Raw genomic sequence first — 15933 nt, forward strand, 5'->3', positions numbered from 1 at the left:
CACTTGGACTTGGTTGGATGTGTGTTTACGAGTGGCGTCGCAGGTTTGGTGAGATTTGCATGGCCCTTAGTGCTGAAGGCTGCCATTATGTGGACATTGCCAGTGGCTAAGTGGATACATTGTTGCGACTCATAATCGACATTGCAGTGAGCTTGCTTTTTAAAGGTTTGACCCAGTAGAGATTTTGTGCTTGCATTTTTCGTGTTCGGCAACACATAAAATGTCATTGGTACGCTCGTAAACTCGATAGAAATAACGACCCTGCATTTCTTTAGGAGTGTATATGAGGGCCCCCATATGGGCTCAGTTTGGTGATAGTGGATTGTAGTTGTGGTTTACCAATATGGCTCCAATGATCGTGGGTTAAAACATTGAAGTCCGCTCCATCATCAACTAAAGCGCTGACAGTGCAGGTTTGCTTGGCAGTGATTGTGATGTGGAGGCAGGTAGGTTCTATGACTTCCTCATTTTCCTCATCAATCTGCATGATTGTGGCTACCCATACTCTGACCAGTGGTTCTAACATAGGTGGTTCGTGCAAGGGGTGGGTGGGGGGATAATACTTCTTGATGTGACTGCCATTAAAGAAGCCTACACCCTCGCCTTCCAAAGTCTCGAGTTTGACATTACTAGTTCAGCTGGTGAAACGAACCTTGAAGGGCCCTAGACCTTTAAACTTCATTTTTTGCTTATGCCCCTTAACGGAATACAGGAGCACTAAGTCACCTTGTTCAAAGTCGCGCTGCTTGACATGCTTATCAAACTAGCTTTTGCATCGTGCTTTCTTACATATGAGTGCATGGGTAGCTAGGAGGCATGTTTTCGAGGGGCGTTCGAGTTCAATTAGACGTTGCGTCCATGCTTCCTTTCCTTTCCAAGTGAGATTCTTAGGCTAGGAATGAAGAACTCTACAGGTAGAATTGCTTTTGTTTCATAGGTCAACCTAAAAGGTGTCTGGCCTACGGCCATTTTGTAAGTTGTGCAGTAATCCCACAAGGCTACCATCAGCTTGTTATCCCAGTCGTTGCGCGAAGTAGAGACCACCTTGGTCAGGAGGTTGACTAGAATTTTATTGGTGGATTCCACCTGGCCATTTGCCTGAGGGTAGCATGGTGAGGATTTTCGATGGATAATCAGAAAGGTGGCTAGAAGATGCATGATCACTTCATTAATGAAGTGTGTGCCTTGGTCGCTAACCAATTCAATGGGGCAGCCAAATTGTGAGATTACCTGCTTTCATAGGAACTTGGCAATCATTCTCACATCATTCTTTTGCGTAGTCCGTGCTTTTGCCCATTTCGTTAGATAGTCAGTGGCTACAATGATATACTTGGCTTGAGAGTATTGTGTCGTAGGACTAATGGGTCCTATGAATTCAATTCCCCATTTCTTGAAGGATTGTCGTGCAATCATCGAGGTTAGCTCCATCTGATCCTTGCAAATTGAGACCTTTGTCTGTTGACACTCATCACAGTGCTTAACGAACAACGCCGCATCGCGAAAAAGTGCGAGCCACCATAGTTGAGACTACAACACCTTGCGAGCTATTGTCTCTTTGCTAAAGTTTCCTCTCATGATTCCACTATGTGTTTCTGAGAGCACTTCTTGCATTTCTTATTCGCATACACATCTGCGCAACAAGCCGTCTTGCCCTAGCCTATACAGCTAACCTGCTATCAACTGATAGGGTTGGATCTTAAGGATGAGCCATCTAAGTTAAGCTTTCTCCATTGGTCGTTGAGGTAGTCTATTCTCAAGCACTTGGACTATGTCATCTGTTCAATATGGCATCAAGTCGGCTTGAAATAACTCTCTCTCTCTTGACATGTTAAACAAGTGCACCTCTGGTAAATTATTTATGATGTCTTGTTTAGCGACCTCTTCTGTGGGGATGCGCGACATGTGGTCGGCCATGTAGTATTATTTTCCTTTTCATACAACCACAGAGAAGTCAAATTCTAGAAGTAGAAGGAGCCATCAAGCTATGCGACCTGTAGCACAAGGTTTGTTTACTAAATATAACAGGGCTTGATGATCCACAAAGAAGGTGAAAGGAGTGGCCAACAAATAATGCCGAAATTTCTTCACGGCAAACACCATGGCCAGACCTTCTCTTTCTATTGTCGAATAGTTCATCTCAGTCTTGGTGAGTTGTCTGTTGGCAAAGCTTACTAAATAGTTGAGATTGGGTTCACCTGATTGGCACAACACTGCCCCTATAGCAAATTTAGGAGCATCAATATGCACGTGAAAGGTAATGGTCCAATCTGGGGGTTGTAGAATCGGTGCTGTGGTCAAGGATTTTTTTTTGTTCCTCATATGTATGTTGGCACTCTTTAGTCCATTCGAATACAATCAATAGCTTGTACAAAGGTCTAGCAATCAATGCATAATTCAACACAAATCGTCGATAATACCTCGTATGACCTAAGAAGCATTGCACTCCCTTATAGTTGGTCGGGGGTGGAAGATCAATAATGACCTTGACTTTCGAAAACTTCATGGCGATGCCTTTTTTGACACCATGTGCCCTAGGATATATATGTGCTTTACCCAGAACTTGCACTTTAAAGGGTTTAGGGAGAGGCGATATAAGCGACACCGTTCAAAGACCACTTGGAGTCTGTCTACATGTTCTCTCCAGGTTGAGTGAACACACAAGTCGTCTATGAAAACCTCCAACCCTTTCATGAGCATGTCTTTAAATATAGTGCACATAAGGCATTGAAAAGTGGCTGGAGTGTTTGTCAACTCAAAGGGCATGATTATGTAGGCGAAGACCCCCAACTCAATAGTGAATGTAGTCTTATGCCTATCGTCGGGATGCACCTGCACTTGATTGTATCCAAAGAAGTCATCCAGAAAACTATAGGCCTCCTTGTCTGCTACTCTCTCGAGCATGTGCTCGGTGTATGGAAATGGGTAGTTGTCCCTCTTTGTTGCAGCATTCACCTTCTTGTAATTGGCGCATACCCTAATGTTATCGTCTTCTTCAATACAATGACTATAGATGATACCCAGTCTGTGTGCTCAATTTCATAGATGAATCCTGCTCTCATTAGCTTGTCAATCTCTTCCTTGATTGCATGAGCATGTTTTGGATTCATGGGGTATGGTCGTTGCTTGGCCAGCATTGCATCTGGCATCATGAATATGTTGTGAGTTACTACACTTGGATCTACCCCCTTGAGTTATTCTGGGGACCACACGAACACATCTATATACTCTCGTAAGAGGGCAATGAGACGTGTCTCCTCCTGATTCGTCAAGTCATCGGTAATGAAGACAAGTCGGAGTGTCTCCCCATCGAAGGCTAGGTTCACCTCCTTGACCTTGGAGGGCCCTTCAATGGGTTCACTTGTTTGCCCTTGACGTTTAGCACCAAATAGGATCACTACCCTATCGCCCTTCTTGAATCTTGTAAATCTCTTGGGGAGGTCATGTGGTTTTTGCTGTTCATCCATTCTTGCATCCTTAAACTCGTCTACCCTTTCTTCTTTCAAGCATCTGCGCCTTAGGTGGATGGGCAAGTCCCCCTTGTTATGTTTAGTCTTGGGATGCCTCAATATTTTCGGGTCGCTTTCTGAGCTTACTTTCGACTCGGAATCGAATTCTCTACCTTTGCTAGGTGAGGTAGTCTTCCCCGGTGGTCGTAGCTTGGAGGGCGACTCTGTTTTAAGCATTGGTGTGTTACCTGGTTGGGTTAGGTCTTCTTGTTCCAAATCTATGGCTCTTACACGTTCCAATCAAGCATGGTCACAATCCACACGCATGACCCCTTCCTCTATCTCGAAGGTGTTATTTCTCTTCGGCTTGGATTCTGCCCATAATCACTCATCCTTCAATGTCGTATTCTATGGTGTCTACCTCATCCTCACCCTCTACTGAAGCAGTGGTTGTCCTTGCATTTGTCATTGGAAGTATCTTCATCAGACCTCACGTCGTCTCCTAGGTCTTGGTTTGTTTTGTGTGGTTGTCTGGGAACCAAGGCCCAATTGTACGTGAGGTTTAGGTCATGCACCCTAGCCCATCACCACTTTGGTTCATTCAAGAGATCTTGGAGTGGCTTGAAGTCTGTTGCTAGATTGCCTGCTAGCTTGCCAGTCAAATACTCTAAAACCCCACGGAGCTCCCTCCAGTTGGTTGGCACTCAGAAGGTGACAGGGTTGGGTCTTTTACGAAGGTTTCCCACCATCATGCAGATTGGTACTGAGGGTGCACTCTTGGGTTTTCTGATCATCTTAAGGGCCTATTCGTACTCCTTGTCATCCGAGAATGGCAGGTCAATGGTAGCAAGAACATGCATCCAGTCTCGCTCATCTTCAAGACATGGGATATACTTAGTTAGGGGCCCATAGGATTTCCTGATCTGGGTACCACCCTTGAGCACCACGGAGATGGCGTCGAGGTCAACTGGTGTAGTTTACTAGAAGTTCATTTCTACCCTCACGGTTGCAGTTCTATTGCCTAGGAAGATGAGACCATTCCCCTAATCTTCTATCACTCTTGCATTGCGCATCCAGGGTCAACCCAATATGACATCGTAGTCCACTCCCTTCATGACTATAAAGTCAACCAAGAATTGAATTCCAGCAATTCTTACTGACTAGTTTTTCATCACCCCAAATGGCTTCAATTTCATTTCGTTAGCTAATGTGATGTTGAACCTAGCAGTCTCGACAGGTGGGTTGCCCCAAGTCAGGAGCACTGTATGGCTCAGTATACTGACTCCCATCCCTATGTCTACAATCCCCTTTCTTGTTATGTCACCTAGGGTGGAGACCGGCAAGACTGCGGGCTTCTCGGTGCCTTTCAAAAAAGTATTAATGTGCAAGGATTTGGGCACGGAGTAACGTCAAACTTGGTATTTGCATCTCTGCATTATGTTCTTGTAGGTTTACAATAGCTTGCTCTTGTGACCCTTCAATCCACTACCTCAAGTCCTACCATAGACTCGGATGCTGCCTTAGCAGGTCTCCCAGGTTACATCACCAGGGTGGTCACTAGAGTGGTAAGGAGATCATTGGTTGCTCGTCTTTCTTCTGTTTTGGACCATCCTGGCCAGCACCCCTGGTTGGGTTGCTGGCCCGTAGAGTCAAGGCTTTGCCTAAGCAGTTTGCTTGTGGCACTGCCGCAACTCTCGGTTTTGGTGGAGAGGGTGAGGGTGGCGTGTTGATGCTAGAGAAATCCTTGATATCGTCCTCCAAGATGGGCTTCGCATCTTTCAGGTGTTCCTGAGCCTTCTTTATCCACTCCTTCACATTCTCAATGGTCTCTAGTTGGCTCTTTGGGTCGGGGTACTCCCATACCTTAATGCTTCCCTTTTCATCAGTCTTCAGGGCTGATGTCTCTACTTCAGCATCAGTGAATTTCTTTCCAACAGATAGCGTTGTGGCGCTCTCAGTTTTCAGTGCAATTTTAGCTTCAGATCTCTTCTTCCTTCGCCTATGGCTCTTCTTCCCAATTGAGGCTATGTGAAGATTGCTAGGACCTAGCAATGATATGCCAGATTGCTTTATTTGTGCATGGGTCATGATATGCAGTGGTATAGAGGTAGCTTCACCGTCCAAATTCTTGACACCAAACAGCCCCAATGGGACAGATGGCACATTAGCTAAGTTTAAGGGTGTTTTTTACTTTGGACAGTCAATGAAGAGATGAGTGATTCTGCACTCAGGACACCTTAGGTCAGCCTTGTCTCTATTTTGTTGCTCTCTTTTGGGACATCATGATGAGCTGTGCCTTGGGTGGCCGCAAGTCCAACACATGATTGGTTCCTAGGTCTGCCCTCCTAGGCCTCTACCTTGTCCCCTACCTAACGCCATCACCGGTATTGGTCGATAGTCCATAAGGACTACATTGCCCTCATCATCATGCAAGATGTAAGGGTATAGGTAAGGCTCCTCCTTGTTTGGTTCTTCCATGTAGTGGATTGGAGCGTCGCTTGGTGGATGTGTCACATAGGGGCCCGGTGGTCTAGGTATTCTAGAATGGGTTTATATACATTCTAGGAACAGCCAGCTTAGCATCGTTTGGCGCAGGGAGGTCCAATTTCCGAAGAATTATTGTCGCCTACTTACTAGGTACGGTTGATTGTACGATTGTGAGTACGGGAGTCTTCTAGGCAATCTACAATGCACACTATCATGACCAAACCTACCGCAGTTAGCACAAGGCCATGACCTGGGATCTTGACACTCGACCAGTAAGTGGTTCCCACCATAGTACATGCATTGGATAGGTGGTCGCGTTGGTCATCTTAGCATTTCCTGCATCTTGGCTATTTCCATTTTCATGTCGGCCAATTCTTGGTTGGTGTTTGTAACTTTTTCCTTATCTTGGGTGCTTGTGCCTGATTGCTTGTTCTAATGCTAAAGCTCTCTCTGAATTTCTTGAGTTGGTCTCATCTTAGTTCAAGTTCCTAGAGCTCCTCTCCTTCAACTGGTTGTTGATCCAAATGGCCTCTTCAAACACCCTTGCAAGCATGTCTTATTGTAAGCTCGAGTTACCCGCTAGGGCTTTATATAGCTCATTATTTCGTATCCCACTGATAAATACCGTCGACACTACTCTTTCGGTTGGCCATTCACCCATCGAGATTCTCTTGAAAAGACGCCTTACATCGTGGTCACATAGTCATAGATGTCCTCTTTTTCCTTCTGCCTGATGTTCATAAGATGTACTAGTAGGTGATCCGAGTATCTGGGCTCAAAAAATCTCTAAATGAAGAGGTTTTCAATCCATCGAAGCTTACTCACTCCGCGACATCTAGGCTCGTGTACCAAGTCTGACCCTTGTCTCCCAAGCAAAGCCTGAATGCTTGAGAGTGTTGAGTCAAGTCGGTGAGGCCATTTAGGCTCATAGGCCTGCTCAAACTACTCTATAAAGCAGTATGGATCATCCTAGGACTAGTACTTATCGAGCTGCTATATGAGCACTGGTATCTTAGGCTAGCTCTTGGAGCCTTGGTTCACCCCCAACCCCACTAGTAGTGACGTGGCCAATGCTACAACGCTCTACTCTATTGCAGTGTTGTCTAGTAATCACTTCGTGAGAAGCTCACTTAGCGTCAAATCTCCTTCAAGCGCTCTCTCATGGTCAGTTTGATTTCTACCTGCTAGGTTTAGCACTCACTGTATCTCTCGCATCTCTACATTCTGCCTCAAGCTCCTAGTCTGCTGGTCCCGGTTGTATTCCATTATGCCTCGCAGTGCTTTGTGGGCTAGTTTTCTTTCCTCCTCTAGGTCAGCTATAATGGCTTCTGCCGCTCTACCATAGTGCTCACACCAAGTGTGGGAGTCATAGCTACTCACCAACTTCTAGATCGCTTCTGGAAAAGCTCATAAGTCAAATTCCTCGTTCTCCTTGCGATCTGAGCTTTCCTCCGACATGGGTGGGTTCTCTTGCTCCACTAAGTTGTCGATAAGTCCAAAGAGGTCGGGTAGAGCCAAGTGTCTTGTTGCTATTCGCTTAGTCCTACACTAAGCTCCAATTGTCCATCTATGCCTCCATTAGCTGTCATTAAGGCGTTGACTCTCTCGACAACCTACTCTAGTTACTAAGTAGCTGCATCTTGCGAAATTGCCTATTCCTTGCGCCAGAATTGAGTTCCAACTGTCAGGTGGCTCATAAAGGTTAGCACCATTAAGATCTAACTAGGTCTGGTGTAAACTTCTGCAAGATGCGCGATAGTTTGACTCGGCCCAACTCGTCCAAGTTGTAGGGGCCAAATGGTGACCTTGGATGGCCGAATGGTTGAATAAGGGCACCGATAGAACTTGTAGCTCAGATGACCAAATAGATATGGTCGAGGGCCAAGTAAGACAAGGTCGAGTGACAAAAGAGGGCCGAGTGGACCGAGGGCCAAGTGAAAAAAGTGGGCCGAGTGACAAAAGTGGTCCGAGGGCCGAATACAGGACACCGGGCCAAGGGCCGAATATCAAGTTGGTTCGAATGCTTGATTCGGATGGGCTGAGCGAAGGGCGTGCGAGTACAATGGGACAAATTGTTGATTCGGTAAAGTGCTGATTGGTAAGTGGGATTGGTCGAGAGCTTAGTGTCTGAGTGGGCCGAGGGTCGAGTGGCCGAGTGGCCGAGTAGATTGACTGGTCCGAGTGCCAAATGGTCCGATTCTGGGACTTGGCCCAAACCCAATCCACTCGGATGAGTTGAGCTGCATGCGATGACGATTGTGCCAGGAATGATCTTGTTGAATTCAACGATCCACACAAGCACCAAGCATGCCGCCTTCCAGATCACAACAAATACACAACAAGGAGGTTCTGATGTACTTGAATCGTGCGAAGAACTCCCCAATGGCAAGGTTAAATCTAATCAATGGTGGAAACACACACACTCTCTCTCTCTCTCTTGCTCACTGCTAGGGTGAAAAATGAGCTCCTCTATAGTCCCTCGGCCCTTAAACCCCTTTCCAAGCAGGGTTTTTTCATCCCCAATCACTCACTTGCCGTCATTAATCATTCCAGCCACTCTTTTTTTCCCATTCACCCCGATTTATGCCTGTTTTGCCTTGTTTTACAGTAGTAACCCTATGCTTCTCCAAATCGATTTCGTAATCCTATCCTATGCTAAATGCAACCAGAATCAAAATCAAATGATTGAAATGATCTCCCCTTCTTTCCCAATCATTAAACAACCAAAATAACTAGAATACTTACTTGTATCGAAGATCAAAAGCCCCAACTTCCTACCTATCTCAAGCTCCAGTTCAGGGATGAATCCCTTACTTCGACTCTTGATATGAGGCGTGCAAGTGCTCAAGCTTGAATCCATTGGTCATGGCAATGGAACCAAAATGTGGGAGCTCTCATTCAACCACCAAGACCCATGGGCTGCTTATTGCTTTAAGCATTCCAAGCGAGCTCTAATGGCTACCTCTCACATAGCCGATGCGCCTTCAAACCTATGAATGTAGTGAGATTACCTCAATGCTGAAATGAGTTGCCTCCTCCTTCACGCACACCAGTAGCTCCATGATCCTTAATGCTAGCTCAAGCACCCTCAAGCCTCCTCCATCAAGCTCCATCCACCATAGCTGTACACGCACGAGCAAAGAGAAGAGAGGAGAAAAAGAGAAGTGGAGGTGGTGAAGAGCTTCACCCTCTTAATCCCTCACTCCCACATACTCACTCCCTCACACTCTCATACTCCCTCCCTCAAGAGCACATACACAAGCAAAGAGAAGGGAAGAAAGGAAGAAGAGAGGTCTCTTGTTAGCCACACACCAAAAGAATGAGCTTCCATTTACTTTTTGAACTTTATATATACAAGTCCTAAAATTCCATGGGCACCCATCCTTTTTACATGACCGACCTTTATGGCAAGGTCCTTTCCCTTAATTCCATTTTCTTGCCTCATGCCTTAAACCTATACATGTATATTCCTTTACAAATGGAACAGGTTGGAGCCTGGTTCTCTTTTACAAGAGTTTTTAGAGTTTTTTGAGGTGCTTTCTCTTTAAAACTGCACTTTTTCCTCAGCTTAGTCTTTTAAGAGCCACCTTTGTGCCCTTGCTCTTTTTTTTTTTGCTTTTTGCTTCATTTTTTCGTCATCTTGAACTGAGATTAATAAATTTTGTTACAGGAAAGGGGACACATGATGATGTATGGTATGCCAATTCAAGTGCATCTAATCATATGACTAGTCATGTTGAATGATTTGGAGAGATGTAGAATTTACAAAATCTGGGAGATGTGTAGACGAATGATGATTCATGCCACCCAATATCATACATTGGAAAGGTTCCCTTGTTCTTCTATGATGTCTAAACAAAGAGTAAAAGTCATATGTATTACATATAACATCAATCACAAAAAAATTAGTGTTTGTTGACCAAATAGTAGAGCAAGGATTGAAATTTTGATTTAATGCAAAATGTTATTTTGTAGAAGACTTTAATGAGAAGTGTAGATTGGTCACAAAACAAAGTAGAGTTGATCGCATGTTCACTTTAGATGTTGGAATTCCTATTATGAATGCTTCTAATATATATGCTAAAGGAAAAGGAGTGATCACAAATATTGAAATATGGCATAAACATATTGGACATGCAAGTGTGCAAAGATTGAAATTAATGCACTCCAAATGATTAATTATAGGATTGCCTGCTTTTAGAGTTGCAGAATTTCACAAAGTGTATGAAGCATATCGGTTTGGTAAGCAAGCAAGACAACAACAAATACTTTGTTATGTTTACTGATGATTGTTCAAGAAAGCTACGGGTATATTTTATGAAGAAAAAGAGTGATGTATTTGAGCACTTCAAGACTTTCAATGTAACGTGTCTCCATGTTCACTTGTAGGACACGTCTTAGCAGTCCATCAAGAAGAGAGTCTAGAAAGCGTCGCCTAGCACTCACAAGGAATGTCACGGGATTTGCGATCAAGGTCTTCATGAGTCTGCCACGAAGCGGAAGCAACTGGCCGTTTCCACTTAGGACCGACCTGTATCAGGGTTTTCCTAATTGTCAAGTTTCTAGGAAGTAGCTAGCATCGAGTCCCAGACGAACCACTTTGCGTAGAAACATCAGGGTCAAAGCGGATTTATACTGCACTTGGTTCAAGGAGAATGGGAAATGAGAGGGATGCGAAGCTCGACCTCTCTACTCGTAAGACCTAGTCCCATTCTATTCCCCTAAAACAACATAAATCGAGACTCTAACTCTATTGATGCTAGGTCATTGCTACCTCACTGTCAATTCCTTCGAGAAAAGTTCTCGGCCAACCAGGACCACCCTTCCGTAGGACAGACCCAGAGTCACATCCCATCGCACTTTCCTCGGGTTGCTTAGTTATCTAATTACCTACCACATTTAGTTTGATAAGCAAAAACAGCCTCCTTAATTAACCAATTAATCACTGGTTCCTTCACGTAACTTAGGCACTAACATAGAAAAACAATGTCAAGCAAGTTCATTTTTCAATATTTGATCTTTATTTATCAGTCTTTAGAATACATTAAATAACTTGCCTGAAGGCTATCCCAGCAATCCTGAGGGATTGCTATTCCAAGTTCCGCCTGTTGACTGGTATGCGGGTCTCGAAATCCCATCTCGAGTCACGTCAGCCTCTTGTGTAGGATCGGGAGGCAAGGAATTTATGGCCAGAGCCTCCCCTGGCACCCAAGCGTCCTCCTGCTCCAAGTAGCACCCACGGAGAGACCTCTCGCGACGGGTTCGGTCCACATACCTGGTGCGTCTAACAACCCCCTTGGATAGGGTTAGGCAGACAGTCGAAGATAGCTGATACTGCCTCTCCCTCCAAGCTTTTAGCCTGAAGCATTAGTTGTTTTTCCTAAATTAGTTCTTTGAACAAAGAAGTACAAATAGTGCACCTAAGTGTACAATCACGAGCATTCCAGTGGTCGTTCGTGCGGCCAACTGCTAAGATGTGATTCCTTCTCCCCGAATACCTCCAGCATTCGATCCTAGATCAATCGCAACTTGGCAAGATCCTAAGGGTTTCGTAAGCTGAGTTGCTTGTTTACCCTTTTTCCTTGGGTCAGGATTTATACCCTATTAACCCCAAATTGTCACTACCTTAGGTTTCCTTATATTATAGTTGAAAAGCTCTTGGATAACCTCATTCTCCTAGCTTGGTTGGTCAAATTGCTTCTTGGCAATTCACCACTGCTCTAAACTTGACAAAACAGTTCCCAAGAGGGAGTGTTGTAGTAGGGCAACTACTCAATTCCTAGGAAATTTGACTTGTAATTAGAATTCACCAAACTCGGTCAAAGGTGTAGCAGTACTATTTGTGATTTAGACGCAAGGGCATATGACGTTGCATCTTGTTGCACGAGATAGGTTTCAATATCTAACTTGTGGGATTATATCTCCCATCATATGGTATTTCTTGATCACGATATAGGCTTTGGGAGTCCTATTGACCCCAATTCCAAAACCCTAATCCTACTAGGCTGATAAATGTTTTGGCCCTAGGGTCCCTAAATTCTTTGTGGAAGTTGATCCTTAGGGTGAGAACCCTAGATCATTCTTACACAGGCAATTTGATAACCCTAACATTTCATGAATGTGGGTAGAACTTTTAAGATAAAAAATATTAAATCGGCATCCCAAGTGCGATACTAAACAGAATTTTACCATAGCTTAACCCTACCTAGCACATTGGGGTGACCGTCATATGCTAACTAATCACATCTTTATGAATTTCATGTAAGTTACTCAATTACACGCAAATTACTTAGTTGGTCTAACCAACCCATGATTAAAGATGATATTCCCTTTAAAGATGCAAATACTTTCTTCTAAACTTGCAAGTACTTTCTCTAAAAGATGTAAGTAACTGCAAGATGTGTGAGATATATCATTCCATACAATTTCAAGACCATAGATCTTTTTTCCTTTATGCAATTATAGGATCTACAGTGATCCTTCTTTTCCTTGCCCTATACTATAATGATTGACATTCAGAGCTAATTCTTATAAACCCTACGTTGATGCATCAAATTCAAAGCTTTAGTATTTTAATGAAGATGCATCCTTTCCCAATTGTGAATTTGATAATAGAACTCTATGCATAGACGCAACATTCTTTCATGACCAGATGCCAATGAATACATCATAGATTCAATCCATCCTTTATCACTTTTCTCAACCTAAAATGTAGCTACCATTGCATGTGAATTGCATACTTTTTTTTTTGTCAAAGTTCATAAATCTTTTCCTTTCATTGCAACTATTTAGACATCATTAATGACCGTCTATGATTATCTTATACACGAGTTACAACTAGGAAATTGTTACATAAGTGCATTATGTGTTTATGCCCTATTCTTTGCGTGATGCAACAAGGATGCCTTCGCACAATTTCAACTTATAACTTATGCATCATACGTTCCAAAATGTGATTACCCTTGACGATGGAAGTGCAAGCAAATGCAAGTACTCGTCACGCACTGAACTTTGTAAATCGAACAAGTATATAAATTTTCCAATGGATTTAAGTTTCCCTACGTGAATTAAAACATGCTTTATGCATCCTTTCCATGCGGGAATATTTTTTGGAACCTGGGCATTCAATATCGGGGCGTTGTCCACTCTCGTACTTTGGGTGGAAGCTCCCACGTGCACTCCTCTCAACTTTTGCTTAAGAGCTATTGATGAAGTAAACTTCGACTTAGCAAACTCTTCCTTAGTCCCCTTTTTCGATTTCCAAAATTGCTACTGCTCAAGATCTCCCTCGCGGCATGGGAAATAGGCCTTGGGGAACATGGTTTAAAAACCCCGGGAGATGCGGGTGAACTTGGCATAGAGAAGCTTCAATAGAAGCTTCTCAAGCTTCTAGATGAACAGGGAGATGATGTGGAGACGTGATGGGGAGATGATTGATGGAGTGATGATGGTGAGGATGACGCCATGGATGGCTCCTTGGAATGGCCCTTGACGTTGTGCTCTGCTAAGCTTGGGACACTGCCTTTTGAAGTGTCCAGGCTCGTTACAATGAAAACAATGGAGATTGTAGCCATTACCTTGTGTAGGAACAAAGTTGTTGACAGTGTTGGCCCTAGCTTTCTTCCTATGTCCCTGATTTTGACCCTATGCTCTCTTAGCCTGAGACCTATACATTCCCTTGTTCTGATCCTTGTAAGACCAAGTCTTGTTATTCCTTGGCTTGGTTTGCAGCTCCTGTATTACGGGAGCAGCTCGAATGAGTGCGTCTTGGAGGTCCATTGGGCGCATTGATTCCAAGCGAGTGTTTATGGGTGGATTTAACCCAGCACAAAACTTTGACACTTGTGTCATATCCATTTGTGGCACGTATTTTAAGAGAGAGACGAACTTTGAATAATATGCATCTAGGGATAGTCCAAGCTGCTTTAATTCATAGAATTCGTTCATCTTCTGTGTGTGGTAGGCAGGTGGCAGATATCTCCCTCACACAGCTTTTTTTAGCTTCTCCCAAGTAACTGACCCTTCCGAGATCCCTTTATCTTTGCACCATTGTTTCCACCAATGTCTTGCTTCGTCGGTAAGCTTCAATTTGGTGAGAATAGCTTGGTTAGTGGGTGCAGTTCCTGCTGCCTCGAAATAATCTTCCATGGATTCGATCCAGACCTCGGCATCAATTTGAACAGCCCTTCTTTCACCATCGAATTCATGTGGCTTGATTTGTTTGAGAATGAATTTCTTCTCTTGAATTACAGCTGTACTTAGTGCAGGGGTCGAACTAGGAATCTGCACTTAAGGTTGCGCCTAGGCAATAAGATTCTTTACGTTAAAAACTTGCTAAACGTTTCTCTCATTACATTAATATGCCCAGTTCATCTTTTAGCCAAGTGACCTAATCACTTAAATCCTTTACCAACGCTTATAACCATGGCAGACAGTGATAAAAAATCTTATTCATTCATGTGGACATAGCCCTTTTGAGTATATTTATTTTGGGAAGGTAGAACAAGCTGATTGGCACATCAGTTTGGGAAAAATAGGATTGTATTACATTCGGCCATGGGTACTGAGTAATAATATGGAGAGGGATCATGGATTTTCAGGAATCGATAGGTCATAGGAAGCTTGGGGCATCCCTTCCTTTGATACCTGTTCTTCTCATAACGTCCCAACACCTTGATTCTGTCGGCAGGGATTACTCGAGTCACTTCTTCGTACACATACTTGTTCTGCTTGACTTTCCAACTACCGACATGTAGGGTTGCGTCTGCATGAGCCTCGACAAAGACGAACAGCTTCATGATCTTTAAATCCTCCATCCACTTGATTCTCTTCAAGTTGGTCTGAAGGTACGCAAGTTGGAGGGCCACTATGTAATATATTCCTGATTCACCCGTTCATCTCTGTTCCACATACAGGGGTGAAGGATTGTAGATGGGGTCTAGAATATTCATCATGCCTAGCCTCTGTCGATACTCCAAAGCACGCATTGCAGTCATAAACATAACCTGGAACACCAAGAATTTGTTCCATGCTTCACGACTCTACAGTGCCCAACATCCATAAGTAAGTAATGAAATGTTCTTAATGGCAACATTACTCTACTTTCCCTCATTAAGTTTCCTTGTAAATATTAGATCATGTTGGTTCACTTTGATACCAACTGTAACGTGTCCCCCTGTCCACTTGTAGGACAAGTCTTAGCATCCCATCGGGAAGAGAGTCTAGAAAGAGCCACCCGGCACTCACAAGGAATGTCACGGGGTTTGCGATCAAGATCTTCCGAAGTCTGCCACGAAGTGGAAGCAACTGGCCATTGCCACTTAGGACCGACCTATATCAGGGTTTTTCTAATTGTCAAGTTTCTAGGAAGTAGCTAGCGTCGAGCCCCAGATGAACCACTTTGCACAGAAACATCAGGGTTGAAGCGGATTTAAACTGCACTTGGTTCAAGGAGAATGGGAAATGAGACCGATGCGAAGCTCGACCTCTCTACCCGTAAGGCCTAGTCCGATTCCGTTCCCCTAAAACAGCATAAATCGGGACTCTAACTCTATTGATTCTAGGTCATTGCTACCTTACTATCAATTCCTTCGAGAAAATTTCCCAGCCAACCGGGACCACCTTTTCGTAGGACAGACCTAGAGTCATGTCCACCGCACTTTCCTCGGGTTGCTTAGTTACCTAATTAACTACCACATTTAGTTTGACAAGCAAAAACAACTTCCTTAATTAACCAATTAATCACTGGTTCCTTCACGTAACTTAGGCACTGACACAGAAAAACAATGTCAAGCAAGTTCCTTTTTCAACATTTGATCTTTATTTATCGGTCTTTGGAATACATGAAATAACCTGCCCGAAGGCTATCCCAACAATGCTCAGGGATTGTTATTCCAAGTTCCGCCCGTTTACTAGTATGCGGGCCTCAAGATCCCATCTCGAATCACGTCGACCTCTTGTGCAGGATTCGAAGGCAAGGAATTTATGGTGAGAACCTCCC

The sequence above is a fragment of the Lygodium microphyllum genome, chromosome 22, assembly GCF_053477565.2.
Source record: "Lygodium microphyllum isolate KBCC chromosome 22, Lygodium_microphyllum_v1.1.10, whole genome shotgun sequence".
NCBI lineage: Eukaryota > Viridiplantae > Streptophyta > Polypodiopsida > Schizaeales > Lygodiaceae > Lygodium > Lygodium microphyllum.